The following is a 13,177-nucleotide window of genomic DNA, read 5'->3' as shown; positions in this document are numbered from 1 at the left end:
TGTACACCACGCTAGCATTCTGCCTCGGCCTTCTGGGTTTCTGTCCCAGAAAGAGCATCTTTAGGTATTTATCAGGTCCCCTCCTCCTCCAGGAGTGCAAACAAATGACCAAGCAACTTTCATCCGCCCCATCTTTTGACACCTAATGTAGACATACGCTACCCCACCAACACCCCAGTCTCAGACATACCCCGCCCTCTATCACCTCAGACCTCTAGGTTCAGGAAGAAGGGATACCCCAGAGGGAGGGTGGCAAACAAACTGAGCAACAGCACAGCCGGGAGAGGAAACGGAATTATTTTGAGTTCATGTGTGAGACATTCCTATCACAACGTCCCTAGCCCTACACTTAACCTGCTTCCTGTGCCGGGGACTGGAGACGCGCAGGGGTGTGTGTGTGTGTGGGGTGGAGGGGGGGGGGGGGGGGGGCGTTAGTGGCACAAGGAAACAGATCAACGAGCATTTTCAATTGCTTGGATGATGTATCAGAGGAGGGTGCTCGCGCATTGAAAATCCTCAAGGCCAGGGCAGCGTCTGCCGTATATATGTAAGGATCTCTGACAGTCCAAATGTGTTAAAACGGCCTTTCACACGCCTGGCTGCTGTCGCTGAAAGATCTGTAGAGCTGGGATGGGCCTGTGACCCGATTTGGTCGGGTTAACGTAGGGCTGTCGGGACATGTCGACAGTCGCTGCTTTGGACCCAGGCTGGACGCTTGGGAGTGTGCCAAGTTGCATTATTCCCTTTGCCATAACCACGTCAGAATTGTAATTTTAGCAACAACGTGTATATTTAACACTAACAAAGCAGCTCTGCTTAAAATTCCTTAACCACTAGGCAACAAGTGATCCATTACTATGATGAATCAAAAATATAACAATGACATTCAGCCGACAAATACAAGTCAATATGGTGCTACAGGTGAGTGCCTATGGCCAGACACATAATTTACAGTATAACACGGAGGGAGGAAGAGTGAGGAAGCAGGTGAAGAGTGGAGCGGGAGGGAGAGAGAAAGAAGGTTTTATACTTCAAAACAGACATTTTCAGATAGAGTGGGAAGAATAAAAAAAAAGTGCCAATGCAGTAAAAAAAGAGAGAACAACGTTTATTTCAATCCTTGTAATACATAATACCATAAATCATAAAACAGTAAATGGACAAGTGGAAGAGAAAGGTAGGTTAAAAAAAGTGATGCAAAAAAAAAGAAAGCGAGTTTTGTCATGAGAGCTGAAATGGAAATTGCTTTTTCACTTTCCTTTTTAGAAAAGTACATTAAGGAAATTATGTATATGTTCCTGGGTCCATGAGTGCGCTTTATTCTTTTACAACAAATTTCCCAAAACTGAGACTGCAACAAGACACGTGGTACACAGAGACGGAAAGACTAGTTATGTTATGTAAGGCCTATTTGTATCACACACTAATCACCCAGGAGGGTATCCAGGAGATAGGTGTGCACTCCCTCCAGGGAGTGGCTTCTCGAAGAGCCAGGTGTTCAGAATCTTGCAGGAATCGAGAAGTGAAGAGGAGGCTCTGATGTGCCGTGGAATATCGTTCCAGGTTTTGGGAGGGTGATATGAGAGAAAGCACACCTCCAGTTCTGTTCTTGTGTATTTGGGGTACTTGTGCTTGTGAGAGTTATGTGGATCGGAAGTGTCGGTGGGGTGGTGGAAATGTATGCAGCTACTGAGGTAGGTGGGGCCTGTGTTTTGTAATGCTTTGTGTGTGTGTTTGAGTACTTTGAAGTGAGCGTGCTTGTGTATGGAAAGCCAGAGCAGTGCTTTCAGGTGAGGGGAGATGAGATGTGGGGTGTAAGGTAGATTGAGGTGGAGTCTTGCTATTGGGTTCTTGATGGTTTGGAGTCTGTTCAGAAGTTGTAGGTTCTCTCTGTGTAGAGTGTGTTGCTGTAATCAAGTCTTCTGGTAATCAGTGCCCGTGTAACAGTTTTCCTGGGAGCCACTTGAAGATTTTTCGTAGCATTCTCATGATGTGGAAGCAGTCAAGGTCACAGCATTTATTTGGGCTGACATGCTGAGTTTGGCATCAAGAATGATTCTTAGGTACCTGGCGTGTGTGGTGGGACAGGTGTAAGGCTGCCGCTTGCGGGCTACCAGGTTAAGTCCTATGCTGAGGTCTTCTTACCGAAGATCTCCACTTCATTTTTGTCCATGTTGAGCTTTATGCAGCTGGATCTCATTCGGGTTGTTACAACAAATATGCATCTGGCAAAGTTGTTTTTGGTTGCAGGGTTTGGCCCCACAGGAAGGGTATCATTAAATGTCATCTAAGTATGAAATTATGTTGATGCCTGCCAGTGGGTCATGGGACTTCGCATGTGAGGTTTTTGGCTTCTGACTTGTATGGCGACTTTTGACCCTGTCACCAGGTAGGTCGCCCCCTCAGCCGCCACACGGTACCCCTGTGCCGCCGCTGCCCCACTGCCCGCTGTGCCACCTGTGATTGCCGCAAGCCCTCTCCTCTGTCCAGTCTGTTTTTCTGTTTATTTTCTGCCTTCTTTGTTTTCCTGTATTGGTCTCCTCACTTTACCCCCGTCGCCCCTAGTGCCCTCCCTCGCACTTCCCGCTACTGCCACCCTGCGGCCCGCCCCCCTGGTGCCCCATTCGCCACCCCGCTCCCGCCTACCAGCTGCTCCTCCCTCCCTTAGCCCTTCTTATAAAGGCGCACCAAAGGCAAGCCCGTCCGCGCCTGGACGCGCCCAGCGCCAGAACCCCTGGCCCCCGCCGTAACCAAGAAACCCCACTGAGATACAACACCACCACCCTCCATGCACTCTACACCAGCCGACCTGCTACCAAGCCACTCCGAAGCGCACCCACAGATCCTTCTCCTACCAAACCTGCAAATTCACCTGCGTCCGAACCTACATCCCACCACCCAGACCAGGCAACAACAACAACCAACTCAAGTACATCCTGCTCAACACCCGTTCCGTCCACAAGCACGCCGTCGAACTCTGGGACCTCCTCGACACAAAAGCACCAGACATCGCCTTCCTCTAAGAAACCTGGATGAATGTGTCCTCAACCACTGACATCGCCATAGCCATCCCGGACGGCGACAAGATCACCCGAAAGGACAGCGTCAACCAAACTGGAGGAGGAATCGCCATCATCTACAGGAACACCATCGATGTCACGACCAACTCCGAAGATGTCCTCACCACCGCCGAACACCTACACTTCCAGATCCATACCGACCCCAAGACCACCCTCAGAGGAACCGTCGTCTACAGACCCCTGGGCCCACGCACACAATTCAGTGAAGCCATCGCCGACTTCATCAGCCCACATGCTCTTGCCTCATCACACTACATCCTCCTAGGGGACCTGAACTTCCACCTGGAGAACAACAATGACAACAACACCACCACCCTGCTCGACAACCTTGCCAACCTCGGACTCAAGCCATTGGTGAACACCCCCACCCACTACGCCGGCCACATGCTCAACCCCGTCTTCTCTGCCAGCAGCCACGTTGCCTTCAGCCACTCCACCGGACTATACTGGACCGACCACAGCTGCATCCACTTCACCTTTAAGAAGACCACATCCCACCACCGCCCACAACAGATCTCCCATAGATGCTGGAGCAAAATCACCGCAGACCAGCTAACCACATCACTGAGCCAGAACCCACCCATCACCACCACTGACACCAACAACACAGCCCGCAACCTCACACAGTGGATAGTCAACTGCACAGACGCCCTTGCACCACTGAAGAACCCTCCAGGCAAGCCTGGCAACAGGAAAACAACATGGTTCACCGACGACCTCAAAGAATCAAAGAAATCCTTCAGATCCCTTGAGAAAACTTGGCGCCTCGATCAGACAACAGAAAACATGACAGCCCTCAAGAACGTCACCCGCAAACACCACCAGCTGATCCGGACCACCAAAAAGACATTGTTCAAAGAACGGCTGGACAACAACACACACAACAGCAAGGAACTCTTCAGCATCCTAAAAGAGCTCTCCAATCCCAACGCCAACAGCAAAGACATCACACCGTCGCAAGACCTCTGCAACTCCCTCGCCACATTCTTCCACCGCAAGATCGCCGACATCCACAACAGCTTCGGCACCCACACTCCGCCCCCAGCCACCGAGCCAATGCCCCCTACAACCACCCTCAGCGCTTGGACTCCCATCAGCACCGAAGACACCACCCACGCTATGAACACCATCCACTCCGGCTCTCCTCCCGACCCATGCCCTCAACACATCTTTAACAAAGCCGACACCATCAACGCTCCCCACCTACGGAACGTCATAAACAACTCCCTTGCGTCCGCCACCTTCCCAGAGAGCTGGAAGCACGCAGAGATCAACGCCCTACTGAAGAAACCCACAGCGGACCCTAAAGACCTCAAAAACTTCCGCCCCATCTCTCTTTTTCCCTTCCCGGCGAAAGTGATCGAGAAGATCATCAATAAGCAGCTGACCGAATTCCTCGAAGCCAATGGGTCCCTCGACTCATCCCAGTCTGGATTTCAAGTCAACCACAGCACCGAGACCGTCCTCATCGCAGCCACCAACGACATTAGGACCCCACTCGGCAACGGGGAAACCACCGCCCTCATCCTCCTAGACCTCTCAGCAGCCTTTGATACAGTCTGTCATCGCACCCTAATAACCCACCTCCACAACGCCGGGATCCAAGGCAAAGCCCTGGACTGGATCACCTCTTTCCTCTCCGACAGAACCCAGCGAGTTCGCCTCCCTCCCTTGCGCTCCGCGGCCACCCAGATCATCTGCGGCGTACCCCAAGGCTCATCGCTCAGCCCAACCCTCTTCAACATCTACATGAGCCCCCTCGCCACCATCGCACGCAAACACAACTTCAACATCATCTCATACGCCGACGACACCCAGCTGATACTCTCCCTCACCAAAGTCCCAGCCACCGACAAACTCAACCTCCAGGAAGGAATGAAAAACGTTGCGGAATGGATGAAACTCTGCCGTCTGAAACTGAACTCAGACAAGACGGAGGTTCTCATCCTCGGACCATCCCCATCCTCCTGGGACGACTCCTGGTGGCCCGCAGAACTGGGCACCGCACTGACACCCACTGACCACGCACGCAACCTGGGATTCATCCTGGACTCCTCTCTCACGATGACCAAGCAAGTCAACGCCATCTCAGCTTCATGCTTCAACACCCTGCGCATGCTCCGAAAGATCTTCTGGGGGATCCCTACCGTAACTCGTCACCAGCCGACTTGACTACGGGAACGCCCTATACGCAGGAACCACAATCAAACTTCAGAAAAGACTCCAACACATGCAGAACGCATCCGCACGACTCATCCTTGACATCCCCCACCACAGTCACATAACAACCCACTTGAGAGACCTGCACTGGCTCCCCATCAGCCAAAGGATCACGTTCAGGCTCCTCACCCACGCACACAAAGCGCTCCATGACATAGGCCCCGAATACATCAACAACCGCCTCACGTTCTACACTCCAACACGCAAACGCGCCAGCCTCGCCCTCGCCGCCATCCCACGGATCCGCAGAACCACCGCTGGAGGAAGATCATTCTCCTACCTGGTGGCCAAGATGTGGAACTCCCTCCCCACCCACCTACATCTGACCCAGGACCACCTCACATTCAGGAAACACCTTAAGACCTGGCTATTCGAGCAGTAGCGGCACTCCCCCCCCTCACCCCTCAGCGCCGTGAGACCCTCACAGGTGAGTAGCGCACTCTATAAGTGTATTGATTGATTGATTGATTGATTGGTGTTAGGCTGACTCTTTGGGCTTTTCCTGTAAGGAAGAAGCAGATCCACTTGAGGGCAGGTCCCCGGATACCCACTTCGTGAAGTCTTCTGATGAGGGTAGAGTGGGATACTGTATCGAAGGCTGCAGGGAGGTTAAGCAGGATGCGGGTGACGGAGGAGTTGAGGATGCAGGTGAGAACTTCTCTGATTGAGGAGGCATGCATGTTAAAGACGTGGTGGGGCATGGGTCTGTCGGGGCATTTGAGTTGCTGGATCTCAAGATGTTGGTCTTCTTCAGGGATGACTGTTTTCCAAATTGTCAGTGTGTTTCTGAGGTCTTATATGGACAGGATGGGCACTGAGTTTAGTGAGATCTGGCTGTGGGTCGAAATGTTAGATAGTTTCGATTTTGTTGCTGAAGAATTCTGATAGGTCGATTCATGAATATTGCAAGAGGGTGATGCTACTAGTGGTGGAGGTTGGTGCAATGTGTTTTGATGATCATAAAGATCTCTTTATATCTTTTGGTGCGGTTTTCTATGCATTCTGTTAGGGCCTTTATTTTTGGTCACTCTGATCTGCTGATGGGAACATCTCAGGCCGATTAATCTGACACCTCAAACATTTATTTACCCCTAAGCGACTTTCTTTTTTTTTTTTAAACCTTTATTGTTCAATTGTTCAATTCAATGACGTTACAGGCATGGGCCTACAACCACAGGGGCCGGCCGCTAATCAAATTAGAAGCAAGTATAGTACTGTATTACACAGCTCTTCAGCCGACATCCCTGAGGTCCGGCAGCGATTCAGGGTAAAGTTCGTATTGATCGCAGAATTAATGCACAGGATGAAATAAAGGTTTTATTTTATTTTTTATATAAATAAACAACAAAAAACAAGGCAAAATAGGCAGAATCGATGGGTACCCGCTCTAGGGGGGAAGAAACCACGCCACAAGTCAATACACATCTCTGATGTTAAATAAGAAGGAAAGGGGGGGCAGGGGGGAAGCAGACTCACATGTTTTCAAAGATCTAAACAATAATAGGAATGTCCGGTTAGGGAGACTGCGACATTTCAGGACTATCTATGAGGGGAGGAGTACACACCTCACCTCGGTATGAATTCCATTGGTCCCAAATTCTACCCCATTTCCTCGGTCTATCACGGGCCACATACACAGTTTTTTCCCGAAACATGCACCAGTCCATATTTTCCTTCCTCACTGTGACAGTGGGTGCCCTATGGGACCCCCACAATTGTGCTATGTCTCTCTTGGCTATCATGTTCCCAAGGGTCGCCCACTGAGTCTGCGCTACATTATAATCAGTCGGTTCCCAGACATTCAGCAGACAGCGCCGGGCCTCGGGCAACAGCGAAACTCCCGGGACCTCCTCCAAAACCGCATGTATTCGATTCCAGAACACTACCACCTCTGGGCATTCCCAAATTATGTGAAGGAAGGTGCCCGTTAAGCCACATCCACGCATACACAATCCATCCACAGAGTAACCCATACGGATTAAACGGGGGCCAGTTATATAAATCCGGTGTAGAATTTTGAGTTGCACCAGCCGGAGACGGGCCGGAATCGGGACCTCCTTAGGAGAGGAAATCGCAGCTTGTCAATCCTCGTCATCCAACTCTAGCCCATCGCTGGTCCAGACCTCGCGGAGGTGCAACAATAGATCCGTACGATCGTTAATCAGTTTCTTATATATCAATGAAATGGTACTGTCCGGAACATGTCCGTCCAGCACCCAGTCTTCAAGAGGGGATGATTCCGGAATTGCTACCCTGGCCGGAAAAACTGAACTCAGTGCATGGCAGATCTGCATATAGCGAAAATACTCCCTGTCGCTAAGTTCGTATTCCGCCTTCAACTCCTCAAAGGTCTTAATCCTATCCTTATTCCAGAGATCTCCGACCCTACAAATGCCGATCAGATCCCACTTCTCAAAGCCCTTCGTCTTCCATAAGCAACCCAGTCTTTCAGTTACGTAGAGCGGGGTCGCCCGGGTCAAGCGATCTGACCACCCCATTGCCGCATTCGCACTTTGCCACACTCGCACTGCAATCTTAGTGGGTCCTGATAGTTTCCCTCCGACCGACTTGGAGTAAAGCGCCCTATTGTAATCTCCACCCGGCAACTGCCACTTATCCATTTCAAACGCGGGATTCGGCATAGGGCCATACATTGCGTGATTAATTGCACCCAGTTGAGAGGCCCAGCAGTAACGCTTGATATCCGGTAGCACGATACCCCCGTCAAACCAAGGCAATGTCAATTTAGCAAGGGCGATACGCGGGCGTCCGCCCCATATCAACTGCCTCTGTAGACTCTCCACCTCCCGGAAGTAACTCGCCGGTATGAGATCAAGCGTGTTCTGAAGCGCGTATAAAAAACGTGGTAGAGACATCATCTTGAAAAGGGCTGCTCGTCCGAGAAGGGACAATGGCAAGCCACACCAGGCCGCTACGTCAGATTTCAACCTCCGAAGTGGAGGAAGCAAATTACCCTCATAACGGACAGCGGGGTCCAGTGAAATGAAGACCCTCAGATATTTGAAACCAATCTGCGTTACCTGTATCGGGCAAACACGTGGCAAGGGGGGAGCGTCTCTAGTAAGTACATAAATACAGGACTTAGTCCAGTTAATCACCAGACCAGAGTTCTTCCCGAACGAATGAAGCACGTCAAACAGTACTATCAACGACTTCCGAGGTGATATAAGATACAACAAGATATCATCTGCGTAGAGTGATATTCGGTCCTAGAAATCAGGGGTCCATCGAATACCCTTAAGCTATGGCTTCCATCGCAACCAAGCGGCTTTACTTCACCCATAGCCTTTAGGACCTCATTGTCCGTAAGGGGGGTGAGGTTACACATTGCCAATGTGGCTTCTGGATGAGGAGTCGAAAAATCCCTATTTGTTGTTGTGTCGGCTTTTGTAGAGGAATTAAAAGTGGAATATATCTTATTTTATCCGAAAAGAAGTCACTAATTCTTTCGCCGGCATCTACTGATGGGGGTAAAATTTGGGACATGCTGGCTAGTTTGCTAAGTTCTTTAACTATTCTGTATAGTTCTTTAGCAGAGTTGCAGTTCTCGTTGATTCGTAGAGCGTAGTGGGTCTTTTTTGCGTTTCTTATGGCGTGATTATAGGATTTAAGTTCGGACTTTTACCTCAGTTTGTCAGATTCATTTTTTGACAACCTCCATTGATGTTCAAGGTTTTGGCATTTTCTCTTGAGTATTTTGAGTTGTGGAGTATACTATTTTTCCGTATAGGGTCATTGCAATTGCTTGGGTTTCTGTATAGGGACCAGTTTGTCCAAAGTTATGCAAATTTCTGTCTCTAGATTAGCGGCTCACATGGGTCTGCATGTTGGAGTGTGTGAAGTGTGCTAGGAATGAAGATTCAGTAATTAGTCTTCAGGCTCGATTCGATTTGATGTCTGATAGGTTTTGCAGGGTTTAATTGATTTAACTGGTAGACCCAGTGTGAAGGCAATATGCGAGTGGTCTGTCCAGAGCAATGGCTTGATCTCATGGATGCGAGTAGCTTCGATATTAGAAAAGAGTAGGTTGAGTGTGTGACCAGCTGTGTGGATGGGCCCACTGTTAAATCTCCTTTGTGTGAATATCTGTATTAACACAAATCGTAAAAGGCAGACATTTTGAAAGCTCTCCTCTCAGGCCTCTTGTTCATGTGAATTTGTGTTAATTGACAGACCATGGTAGCTCTTCATTTTTCTTTGCTAACACAGTAGCGTATTTCCAGAATGATGGATTGATGGCATCTAGATAGTCATTTTGTTAAGATGCTCTTACCTTCAGGGCCGGCTTGTAAGGGGGGTGATTTGATTGGTATAATTGCAGTACTACAACAAAATTAAATGTATGTCAGAGAGTGGCTATGGAGAGATGAGATGCACTGGAGAGTGGCACTGAGGGAATTCATGGAGAAGGAGGCCATGGGGGTGGGGGTTCCAAAATAGACTGTTACACTGTCTGAACACAGATAATTTTTGCTTGATTTGGGCAGTGCCTGCTTTGAGCGACATAGTGCAAGATCAGGATAACAGGAAATGATCATATAACCCCAGTTTGCAAACTTAATATTTTAGCATACTGGCGGCGCGTGCCCACTGCTATAATTAACATGAACCAGTAATCTTGAAGACTGCATTAGCAGTCTGTGAGCTGAAAAAAACACAAATATATATCTGAAAGCCTGCCCTCAATAAAACATCCTGACGATCAACCAAACTATCCGGGGAGATATAGGTAGAAATGTGAAAGAGCAGGAGGTATTTTGCCAGAGCTTTTATGTGCTGCCAGAGGGCGCATCTACCAAGAATACATACAATATTGAAACCTATGGAGAAAAGAGCAAAGTGCAGACTGAATAACTCCTTTTCAGTCCAGATATATGACAGTACAAAACAGTCTAAACATTGACAAGAAACTGTAGTAGTAATTTATTCAATCAATATATGATCATTTCCAAAATTACATCAGATATAAATACAAACACTAAGTGTGAGAAGTTGGCCTGATATGCAGTGCTCACTATTCTAGTGATCACTATGCATCAGTCCTAACGACCCTTATGGTGATTGGTTGTAAGTCAACCTTAGACCAGCTATCCTAGTAGCGTGGATACGAGCAGTCTTCGGGCTAAACTCTAGAGGGCGTGTTAAGCCAGCTGTTATACCATCACATACCCCTTGAACACCAAGTGAAAGGACACCACACAAGTGTTATGAAAATAAACAGTGTATTTATTAGAATCACAACAGCCCTGTACTCTTCATGAGGACAGGGTACTAAGCACACAACGAAACTCTTAAGAAAATACTTCAAGTGCACAATCTACACAAATGCCCGAGGGCACGGAAAGTTTTGTGTTCTCGGGCGAACCCGATAAGGTAAGTCGGAAGCGATAGGGACTCAGGACCCTTAGATAATGAGGCTATGCGGGCACCGAAATGCCGAAGTTACCTAGCCCAGGGGCTGCGGCTGCACAACTCTTTACAGACGTCGGGAGTCCTCGCTGACGAACCAGGAGCCGGAAGGAAGGAGTTGCTGGCCGGCGACCAGTGAACATAGTTCGTAGAGATCCAAGCCTGGATCAGAGATGGTTGACACCTGAAAGCAGAGGGGACCACGTTCGTAACTACTAGCCAGTAGTCAGAGGGTACCAGGAGGGCATCGGATGATCGTCACCTCGACTAGGTGAGTGGGCGACGCTAGGCTCTGCAGTCTCACGGACCAGGAGGCGTTGTCGGAGACCAGGATGGAGGTGCGAGCTGTCCCACGAAGGTTGATGCTGTTGGCGTCGCTGGGCCCAGGATTGGGGCAACAAGCCTTGGCAAATTCAGGGCCACGTGGTGGGCCTAAAATGGCGTCTTGAGTGGACCAGGAGGGTCCGGGGTGCTCCTCTCTCAGAAGGGAGCAAAGGCCAGTCTGGAGCAACCAGACCAGCAGCGTTGGTCGTCGGGCGTCGTTGAGAAGGCCACAAGCCAGCGGCTAGTAGCCAGACAACGGGATGAGCAGCAAAGAGCAGAAGGGCCCCACGCAGATCGTGGAGATGCAGGGAGGCTGAACTTCGATGCTGGAGCTGCTCAGGGTCGGGGCTTCTCGGACCCCAAAGCACTCACCAGAGGATCCCTTCGGTGGTCGTGCTGGTTTAGAAATCGTGCAGGTTCGGATGATGGCCGGTCCCTCGAGGTCTCGTCGCACCCACGGATCTCAGCTGAGCTGACGATGTGGGTAGAGGCCAGAGGTGCCAGGGAAGCCGGTTCTCGTCGAGCTGGGCAGTCGGATTCCTGAGGAAGGACGTGCAGCAAACCGCAGAGTTCTTAGATGGTGCCTGCGGATGCAGGGTGACTACTCCTTAGCCACAAGGGAGAAATCTTGAGAAGAAGTCGAGAGTTCCTTTCGTAGAAAGTATTCTTGATTCAAAGATGATCGAATTTGGAAGGGTCCCCGCTCCTGCCTTTATCCTAAAGAAAGGGGTGGGTACGCGACTAGGTCCTGCCCTAGGAGTGGGACCAGGAAGGGGGGTGGTTACACCCCTCTCCCCTGCCGGACTTTCCCCAGGTCAGGGGCTGGGGTGCCCCTGGAACTGGTTCTAGCCGGCAGATGCGTAGTTAGCACCGGGGTGCCACTCCGCAGTCACCTTCCTGTAAAGCCCTGCCTACCCAGGATAAAAAAAAACCCTGTCTGGGATGGTGCGAGCACCGCCCCGGACAGGAAACCCTTTGTCCAAGCTCTCCTCGCTGGAAGGACTCCCAGCAGCAGGAGGTCAGACTCGTGTCTGTGGTGGCAGCATCCATTTTGTGGAGCTGAGGCTTCAGTTAACTTTAACCGGGGTTCACAGTTACGTACATGTCGTGTCCCTCTAGAAGGGTGGAATGCTAACCCCGTCGCCAGCATTGGTGAGGGGCCAGTATCCCGTTTCGTATGACACCTTACTCGACATGTCTGGATAGCCCGATACCGAAGTTATCAATATGGTATGCGTTATCATGGAACAGCCATTGGGTCTTGGTTCCGCAAGCTGCAACCGGGCTCGGCTCGTGCCAGAGCCCAATTCACACGATTCCACGCACTCTGCCTTCAGGATTGTTAAGGCCTGCCATAGGAGTGGCTGATAAGAATTTGGGTGTCCATTTGAGGGTTAGATATAGGTATACTATATCTAAAGCAAAGGGCGAGTACGCCCCGTTGCCCCAGCTGTCGTGCAGCCAGTTGTGTCAGATTTAGATGGCCATCCAGGGGTGGCACAATACATGCTTCAGCCCCTGGTAGGCCCTGGGTACACCGATGCCCTGAGTTACAGGGTCTGACAAGGTGGCCCAGTTCCAGTTAGGTATTGTACCTCAGGTACACATGTCAATTTAGCGAGAGAACAGCTAGGCTGTGGGTCTGATTGGCAGGCCCACAGCCAGAGAAAGTCGTAAACCAGTGAAACAAAAGCAAACAATCTGGGTGATCATAGGATTGCAGACCCTACTCTCCTACACTAAGGAACTGTTTATTGAAGAGATTGCTATGGGAAGTCACATAGGTGCTCAGTGTAAGTGGCCCATTAAAAAGGTGAGATAATAATCCATTCAGGATTAGCGATATGAGTGGTATTACTTCACCTTTAAATGACTTTTAAAGTTTCCTATCCTGAATGAGTAATAACGTGGAAATCGTTGTTACAACGTCGATGTCTGAATGCAGTTCTGAAGTCTAGCCCATTTTATGTGAACATGTTACATCATATTTGATCTCATGAATTTATTCCTATATCACATTCAGTATTACATCGTGTGGTAATATTAACTGCGGTATGATCTCCTGACTCAAAGTTCCGGGTCTATATTGGCATTCGGATGCTAGTCATAATGATGCCCCTAAG

The sequence above is a fragment of the Lissotriton vulgaris genome, chromosome 5 (assembly GCF_964263255.1).
Source record: "Lissotriton vulgaris chromosome 5, aLisVul1.2, whole genome shotgun sequence".
Taxonomy (NCBI): domain Eukaryota; kingdom Metazoa; phylum Chordata; class Amphibia; order Caudata; family Salamandridae; genus Lissotriton; species Lissotriton vulgaris.
This window is presented reverse-complemented; position numbering follows the sequence as displayed.